The following is a 9960-nucleotide window of genomic DNA, read 5'->3' as shown; positions in this document are numbered from 1 at the left end:
TACACGCACGCTGAGGCAGGATGCACATTAAACCACAAAACGGGTCGATTATTCACCATATGTTCAGATGCTTAGAAAGTTCAACAAGATGAACTTTATTGAATGAACACATCCAAATATGTAAATTTGCTTTTAAGTGTTCATACAAATTGATTTAGAATAGGATATGTATTTGTTTCATTCAGTACCGAAGTTGGTCTACATTTAAGTAAAGTACACGAGTAAAATAAGAATTTGCAACAAAGCACGCCTTTTTATGGGTTATTTGCACATCAGTCACATGACTAATCAATATGGCTAAAACTTACCGACACATCAACTCACATCGTCATCACTTTTCACCCATAAGTCACACAAATTTAAATCAATCAAATAAGGAACCAAAACCATGTTATACTCAAATCATCACATCCTTCTGCTGTATCCAGTTTGTCAAGATAACGAACAAACATAAAAAAACAAAACCATTCGCATAATTAGATCGGAGCAGAATCCAAGATTCCAAACGAAAACCTCAACATACCTTGACAGTGAGCGAGGTCAAGCGAGAGCGCGTTATGCAATGAGTATTGATTCTTCAAAAAGTGATGCAAGCATGAGTTATGAATAAAAAAAAAAGTTTTCCATATTTGCTTGTATGCTTTAAGACGTAATAAGCACATAAGCGTTTTAAATAAGCAATCCTAAATAAAAGTGGCTTTTCAAATGTCATTTACTTGTAAAGCCGCACGCCTTCACGAATCTCCCTTTCTCTAGTTTCCTTTCGTTCCTTCTTCCTCCTGTAATTTTGCATCTGAGTAAATGAGCATTGATCAAACAAACAATTTTAGCTACAAAACAACAAGAATTGAAAACATATACTTTTTACGCTATAAAACTAAGAATACGGCATTTACGACATAAAGCAATTACAAATTGAATACCGACTCCATGTGCCATGTTAGAATGTTAGAGAAGGAATAGAAAGAGCTTAGAAATCCGAATGCGAATTTGGTTGCCAACATAATTGGTTTCACATCTTTCATTGGTAACAAAGCTTCTGGCAAGCTCCAACATGTTAATTAGGTATGGATTTAGGTCAAATAAGATAGAACAAAACTAACAATAAGAAATCAGTTGATGTGTTTTTGACATGAAACACCCCATGGAATAAGTTGATATGTGTTTGAACTGACCATAAACGGACATGATTTAAACCCGCATAAATTCCATTTAATGGTCACCAAGAAATCCCCTTTGCTTGATTTCATGAATTTGTACAAAGTTTATGAATTCTATCTATACAGTACCAACCTAACTAAAGACTGTTAGTGTATTCGGCTTTATAAATAGGTGAAGGCAACAAGAAATCGGTGGGCATTGGTTCAGTTCGTGACATATACATGTTTTAACTTAAAATCAATTTTTAAATAAATATCCATGAGAATTATTTAGGCATTTGTACATGGTAAATGTCTTAAATATCACATTTAAAACGTCTTATACGTCACATACAAAAAAAAAAATTGGCTTTTTTCAGTTATATATGCATTTCCTACATATTCCATTTAGGAAATGCATCATCATTCAGGAGCAAATCTTATGCACCTTGTGAGCTCATAACACATCGCGAACTATTCACTCGACCTCAACTTCATCTTTCTTTATGAACTGAAAGTCCATAAGATACTGATATTCTCCAATCCCAATGCAACACAAATAGTAGGCTAGCTCTCTACCACCACAAGTCATGCATCTGTAACAAAATGTAACTACTTAATTGCACACTTTTAAAAATGCTTGAAGTTAGTAGATGCCACTCCAATTTTGGCAACTAGTCATTCGATAGCATTGTTAAGTCAAGACCATTTGTCCAACCTACAAGATATGTCAGATTTTGGCCGAATGGTGATGTTTAAACTTCTTCATATAAAAATTATAAATAAAGCTTCCCCACCCATCAACAGTATTAGCGATCTCCCTTTATGACATTGTAAACATGTTAGGTGAATTTTGACCTTTTGGACCCATTTCATTTTTAGCATATATATTTTCCTTTTATATTTAACCATCTTAAAAGACTTGAATTCAGTGAAAGGGATCTAATGGTTTCAACAAATTCAAGTTCCGTTGAACCCAAAACACGTCACTGAGTCAGGTTGGGTAGCAGGTCAAAACAGGTTGTGTCACGTCAGTTAACAACAGGTCAACTCGGGACGCATCAGAATGGGTAACATGGGCAAACGGTAACAGTTTTTTATTTTATATATTTTAATATTAATAGGATGATAGGATGGTTTATTAGAGCTTCCATAAACTATTATATATAAAGAGCTCACATCAAGTGTGGCGGTAGCATCTGACCCAGACCATTATCACGCAAACCCGTTTAAAATTTAAGGGCATTAAGTCAAATTTAGTTATAATTTTTATAAGTTTAGTTGTATTCCTCCCTACATCATTCTTCTCAAAAGAAGTAGAAGGGACTGGGCGGACTGCTAGAAGTGTTATTGACTGTGAAAACAGCATCAACACCATATTGTGATGTTTCCAATTACTTGCGGGTAACTATATGGTTTCATAACCATAATTAGCAAGCTCGTCATCTATAAAAAAGGCGTGACAAAGATGTTAGATGCGTCCTGAGCACATACCAAAGTCAGAGCTTCACATTGTGTAAGATTGACTTTCCCCTGAAATAGAATAATAACACAAGATCAAAATAATTAGACAAGTTGCTGGATTTATCATCAAAATGAATATATTTCTTATAAGTATTTATAAAATATTGACATCACATGAACGATGCTGATACCCAGGTTCATTCTCAAGGAGAATAAGTTTCCAAGACTGCAACATGGACCACCAGAATTTTAAGTTGAATATGAAATGAGTGTAAAACAATTTAAAAGTAAAATTTCTATATATTTAACAAAAAAAACTAAGTGCATGTTAGATAAAGTTTACAAAAACAGTTTAAAACAAGCAGTGGTTGATTATTTGCCATAACCGTTTTCATGGGGTGGAAGGAGATTTTCCTTGGGGTCTTGGGGGTGCGCACTCTGAAATATGAGCAACACTAATGTAAGAGGATTCAAACTCGGGTAATGGGAGTGGCAAGTGTGATGACCCTTTACACCGCTGGCAGTGAGACAAACGCCTTTAAAAATAAAAGGATAAATGACGCCTTCTTGAACTTTCAAAAGAGCAAGAAGCCGTTGTTTGCAGTTGTTCTTTTGAAATTTCAAGAAGCCATTTATTGAATTTATGAAAATATAGGATTAAAGAATTAATGTTAAGTGCAATATATTTTGCTTGATGGCCAGTAAGTAACTAAATCAAGAAATAAATTGATACCTTGATATCATCTATAGGTACTGTAGTTTGACCAAACTCCTTCACTTTGACCCCTAGTTAATCTCTTTCCTTACTAAGTTTATCAACTTTTTCACATGCATTTCGGTTATCCGAAGAAACAATTTCTAATGCGCCAAAAATACTTGAATGTAAACGAACTGACTTAATAAACATAAATCAAGTAATACAAATGAATGCAAAAGAACGGACATAAACAAATTTAAATGAGCGAACGTTAACATGGACGAACGAACGAGACCTTTCTTCATGTTCGTTCGTTTAACTAAATGGATCAAAAGTTTAAATTGGTACTAGTTCTAAAATTCTGATGACTACTTCAAACTCTAATAACATAATGCAACAATCAATCGGGACTCAAAAAGGCATCAAGCTGAAATAATATTCATATACTCGGTTAAAAATTAGTTTTCATGGTCCACTGAAGTTCTTTGTAATATTCTAATTCTACAGTCAGTCCAAATATTGGAATGGTAACTGAAACCAATAAATCCAATCTTTGGTCAACAGACCGTCAACCGAGTCAATTAAGATGCTGGATCAAGTTGAAAGTTGAATTCCAAACCTGTTTGCAGCTCATGATGTTAATGAAGATGGTTTCTAATTAAATGTTACAGGTGTTTCCGCTAAATTCCAAGCTTTTGAAGCCACAGGAGTATATAAAAAGGCATATAACTTATTTGATTGAAAAAGTATGTTACTTTATTTATCATATGTATGCTTTAAGTTACATCAAGATTGTTGTTTATTTAAACAGTTTACAATATGTTACTGTAGACGAGTTCAAGATATTCATGTTCTTTCTAGAAAGTTTGACCATATTTGGAGAGAAAGCTCTCGCTGAGCGTGTTCAAATGCTTGTTGAAATCATTCAAGGTCAAGTTGATCTTGATGCACAATTCAGTGTGAGTTTATGTTGTCATTTGTTAAATATCTAACTTTAACCTTTTTTTATAACTTGTTAAATATTCCGTTCAGGTTTCAGATGGGGATCGTGTTAATAGATTAATTTCATGCCTATAAAATGCCATTTCATTCTTAAATGATATGCCTCTTTTAAAAGTGTTTATTTGTTAGAAGATGACCTGTATATATATATATTTTTTAACTGAATGTGTGTATTATATGCAAAGGGGGTGCTTCAGGTAGCAAGTTTCTCAATTGTTTAAACAAACATATTCTCCCTGTTTTCATAAGGTATTGATGGTTTCAACTTTGTTTCTTATTATATTTAAGTATTAATATTATATTTTATTTTCTTTGCAGCTTCCGGAAGAAAGGAAAGTAAACTTGCTTAAGAACGTTGTAGAGTGTTCACCTTATGCAGCACCTCAAGACTCAAGGCAGACTCTTTCCTCTGTTGTTCATCTCTTGAAGTAAACCTGAAAGAATATTAAATGAACTTTATTATATATTTGGATATTGTTGCTAATTGTAGCTTAAATAAACTTTATTATATTTCATACTAAGAAATGAATGTTTTCATGTTTGTTTATGTTTTTTCGTTATGTATAAATGAACGGTTCATGAACGTAAACGGACATAAACAAATGAACTGTACAATGTCTGCCTTTGGTATGAACATTATATTTAGTTGCGCCTTTCTTTTTTTGCTTAATTAAGGTTGTGTGATTTGGTTTCTTGTCATTGATTGCTTTGTTGTGTCTACTGTTGGTATTTAGGATTGATTTAGTTTTTAGCTTGCGATGTGTAGTGTTGATATATAGCTCGTAATGCGCAATGTTATAGTGTTGGTGGCTTCCACAATTTAGATGTACTTTATTAGTAGGCGTTCGTTGTTAGTTTCTTATAACACAGCTGGTGAAAAGAACAGATCATAGTTATTTAATGTCTATTTAGTAAGGTAGTTCATTAGTGTATTGGTGTGAACCATGAGCTTGATATTATGGCCGGTGCGCTAATTATTTGAATAGCTAAGTCTTAAACTGGGAGTTTATATTTATGAGATACAATGAAGAGTTTTAAAGGGAACATTAACTTGGCATTGGACAAGGTTATCCTGTTGCAACAGAGGTATCAGGTGTAAATTGGTAACAGTCAACTGTTTGACTTTTATTAGTCAACTGCAGGTCTAGAAAAGATTGGCTGCAGATTGATTACAAGGTTATTTGTTGGTTTACGGGTCAAGTTGTAAATGGGCTGGTTTGGTTAATTTTGGGTTTTTCGTTAAAAAAGCTCATTAAACCATAACAAGATGATCATAGCATATGCTTCAACAGATCGGTTTGGGTTTGGTTAAACGCATATTTATAACCGAATTGCCTGAGCTGAACCTATTTATTAATTATAAATCAACATCGGATGTATAACCAACACTGAAACGAAACAAAAAATTGAAAAAAATCAAAACCGAATCGAAACAAAAGACCGAAAAAATTGAAACTGAACTGAAAACAAAAACTGGATAAACTAAAACCGAACTAAAACGAAGCTTGAAAACCGAAAGCTGAACCTAAAACCGAATAAACTAAAAATCCAAATAAACTGAAACGAATCTTGAAAACTGAAAGCGAAACCAAAAACTGACTAAACTAAAATTGAACCAAAACTAAAATCCGAATAACTGAACCATGTCAGTTGGAATGAAGGATGTTTAACCGGGTATTTGGCTTGTTTGGCTAAAAAGTTTTATTTGGCTTACATGTTTTCACTTTATTTAGAGAACGATGGCTTTATACTTTGCTTCTCAGTTCTCACTACAAAAATTCTTCAAATGATACAAATTCATGAAATAAAGCAAAGGGGGTTTCTTGGTGACTATTAAATGGAATTTATGTGGGCTTAAGCCATGTTCGTTTATGGTCAGTTCAAACACACATCAACTTATCCCATGGGTTGTTTCATGTCAAAAACACATCAATTGATTTCTTATTGTTAGTTTTATTCTTTCTTAGTTGGCCTAAATTCATACCTAATTAACATGTTGGAGCTTGTATAGTTTGAAAAACTTACATCTTCGGCTAATCGTTTATGGTTATCAAGAAGTCTGTCATTAACTGCTCATTTTCAAGTGTTTTTCTCACACTGCACACCTTTTCGACTTCAACTTTCTCCTACACAAAAGCCAGTTTGTCGCTGATGACCCGACATTCTTCTCTGCAGCCCTCCAGTTCTTTGTTAACCGTAAAGAAATGCAAGCATTATCACTCACTGTAACATGTAAACAAAAAAGAGAACTTGACTAATACCTTTGACACTGCATCTGTTAACAAAACAATATCAGCCTTATATGATTGTGATTTGTTTTCAATGGCTTCCATTGAAGCTTTTTAAGTCGTGGACCATACTACCCTTTCTACCTCAATCACCAGAAATAAGGCATGTCTGGTGTGTACAAGTTGTTGCAACTGGAGACAAAAACAAAGAATTAGATCAAATTATCAAGTTTAATTTGTTTTGATTTGAACAGAAAGCCATGATTCTACACATCTAATTCTATGCATATTGTATTATCAGTCAAATTCGGTTTTTTTCTTTTTCGCACTTTTAAAAAAATAAACTCGTTGCAGCCAAAAAAAAACAAAATGGAATTAAAAAACCTATTGGTAGTAGATTTTTCTTTGTTGCTCATCACATATTTATTTACAAACAAAAAAAGGTTGCAATAAGTGGGCATAAATCAAAAGAAATCAAAAGCGAGAGGCTTGAGTGAGACCGCTCCCAATTCAACAATCAAGTTCACACAACAAATACAATGATCAAATGAAAGGTTAAGCAAGTAATAAACAAAAGCATATCACATATCAACTAAGAATTAACCCACATAATACAAAGCATCAGTAGGTATTCACCAAAAAAGATAAATTGACAGTGAAGCACAATGTTAAATGAACTAACAAAATTAAATACATGCATACCAGTCCACAAATAAAACAGTAGGATCTAAAAATAAAAACAAATAAAACATAAATCGTATTAGATTTCATTAATTTCCATTGCTTGCACACCTCGTTGAGAAAGAGAGAAGCACAAACGTGTAAGTCATTCATAACAACAAGATTGGGAAACTTGTATTCCAATTTTGTCCTTCAATCCTTGCATTAGAAACTTGTACCGAACGCTTTAACAACGAATCGAGGGGTGACTTACAAATAAATTAGAGGGGTGAATTACAAATTACTTATCCTAGATTTGTATTTATTAAAAATAATAATAAAACTTCAGAAAAATAATAATAAAACTAGGATGGAGTGTCCAATAATTCTTTTGGCACAAGCCTACCTATCAACTTAAGCATGCTTCTATTTAGTGAACTAGCCGCGCTTTTATCGATTAACAACGATTCATTGAGAGCATCAAGTGAGTAACTTCTTCCATCCATTTCCTGTAAAAGCATCTCTACATCATCGTAACGTTGGCTCTTAAGATACCCTTGGAGAAGAACACGGTAAGTAACATTATCTGGCGGGCACCCACTGTCATCCATTTTAAGGAACAGTTTCTTTGCTTCCTTCAATAGACCTTTCCTACAAAAGCCAGTAATTATCAAGGTATATAGCTTAACATCAGGTTGCAAACCTTTTACAGTAAGGTTATGGAAAAGATCCCTTGCAACATCAAGCCTCCCACATTTGGTTGCACCTTTAATAAGGATTGTGTACACTACAATATTATAATATAATAATTTGCTATCACCCACCAAATGAAACAAAGAGAGCGCCTCTTCTACTTGATGGTTGTTACAATGGCCGTGTAAAATTATTCCATAAGTAAATTCATTTGGAATTTGGCCTTGTGATCGCATCTCATCAAAGAGTTTGCGTGCATCTCCACATCGACCGACCCGAAACAATCCTTGTAACATGGTGCTATAAGTGACAATATTATGTTTCAAACCTTTTATTGTCATCTCATGAAACATATTCATGGCCTCTTCTATTTTCAAATTCTTGCAATACCCATTCAACAAGCTGCTATAAGTAACAACATTAGGGACGAGACCTTTAAAAGTAAGTGAATCAATAACTGTCTTGGCTTTGCTTATTTCACCACGTAGACAGTAACCGTCTACAAGTGTAGTGTATGTGACAATGGTAGGAACCAAACCTCTCTCAACCATCGTGTCTATAATTGCCTCCGCTTCTTCCACCATACCTTTCTTGCAAAATGCATCAACTAAAATGTTAAAGGTTTGACAATCAGGAGAGATCCTTTTCGTCCTCCATTTCTTTTAACATCATAGAGGCCTCCTCCCAACGACCTAATTTACAAAGGCCATTAATTATAGAGTTGTATGTGACGACATTCGGTAGAATGCCTTTGTCAAATACCATTTCGTTGAAAAGCTTGAAAGCATCATCTATCAACTTGTCCTTGCAAAGACTATCAATGATGGTATTATAGGCAACAACATCAGGCTTAATGCCTTTTTCATCCATCAGCCTAAGCAAACGGATGGCCGCATCATTATTGTCAAACTTGCAAAGGCCTTTAATCATTGTGTTAAATGTAACAGCATTGGGTTCGCAAACATTGTGGTTGAAGAGCTTGTTGAACAATCTCTCGGCCTCGAGAATCCTTTCTTCTTCTAGGATTAGGCCACCTAAGAGTATATTGAATATGAACACATTGGGTAAAACAGATCGCCTGAAGCAAGAGGCTAGGAGGGCAAAAGCGTGATTGGTGCGGTGCAACCGACAGCAAGACCTGATTGCACTGCTCATGGAGTATTGATCAACAGCAAGACACATCTGGTTAAAGAGATGGAGGCAGGCGGAAAAGTGTTTGATTTTGGTAACAGCCGTCAAGAGCTGATTGAACTTAATAGCAGAAGGCAGGGGCCGTGTGCGTATCGTTTGGTCGAACAGGTTCAAGGCATCATCTAATTTGGTAACTCTTTGAAAGTTAGATCGAGCTGGATGATGATCAGCATTTGAAGAAGAATGTAAGCGTAAGCCTAAAGGGAAACATGGGCAGTTTTATTATTATCACTATGAAGACTTAATCCAACCCCTCCCGTTAATCTTCTGACTACTGTCAACATCTCAGGTCGGCGCTACATTCTTCGACAGCCGCCACCATCTCCGGCCACCACCACCATCCCCGATCACTATCCTCCGCCCGCACACCACTACAGAACCAACACCACGCAACATCGCCGCCTGCCCACCAGCACCCACTTCTCCCCATTTCTCTCTTATATGAATATATTATATATATCAATCTAAATATATATTAGATAATTGTGTTAAATGAAACCCGAATTTAACGGAAAAACTTAAAACATGAAACTTTTGGGATAGGTAATACCCGTCATATTAGGGTATGAGACAGGTTTGAGATTACTTTTAATGTTTTTCATGAGTTTGGGATGGTTTTGGGATTTGTAATATTCTCGATTAACCAATAACATAACCACATTTACATGATTATATACATGAGTAACGCGACATGTAATATACATTAAATATTATTTTGTATTTGTAGTGGATTTTTTTTTTTTTGGAATTTGATGTATCATATGAAACTTGATTACTTATTTGTCAAAACTTGTTTATAACAATTATTTGTTGTAATTGATTACTTTCCTGATGTTTGACTAGTTATAAATTGCCAAAGCTTAATAGATACAGGACGGGTTTTCAA

The 9960-nt window shown here is 34.5% G+C and overlaps 1 pseudogene; it reads right to left on the bottom strand.

Moving 5' to 3' along the window:
- Window positions 1–7555: 7555 nt before the first annotated feature.
- LOC143577203 (uncharacterized) lies at window positions 7556–9504 on the bottom strand (annotated as a pseudogene).
- Between the last annotated feature and the right edge of the window lie 456 nt (window positions 9505–9960).

Source organism: Bidens hawaiensis, unplaced genomic scaffold (assembly GCF_021521415.1).
Source record: "Bidens hawaiensis isolate Kalapana, Puna unplaced genomic scaffold, B.hawaiensis_p1.1 tig00028489_1, whole genome shotgun sequence".
In the NCBI taxonomy this organism is placed as follows: domain Eukaryota; kingdom Viridiplantae; phylum Streptophyta; class Magnoliopsida; order Asterales; family Asteraceae; genus Bidens; species Bidens hawaiensis.
Note: the sequence above shows the minus strand (reverse complement) of the source record. Positions and strands in the feature narration are given on the sequence as shown.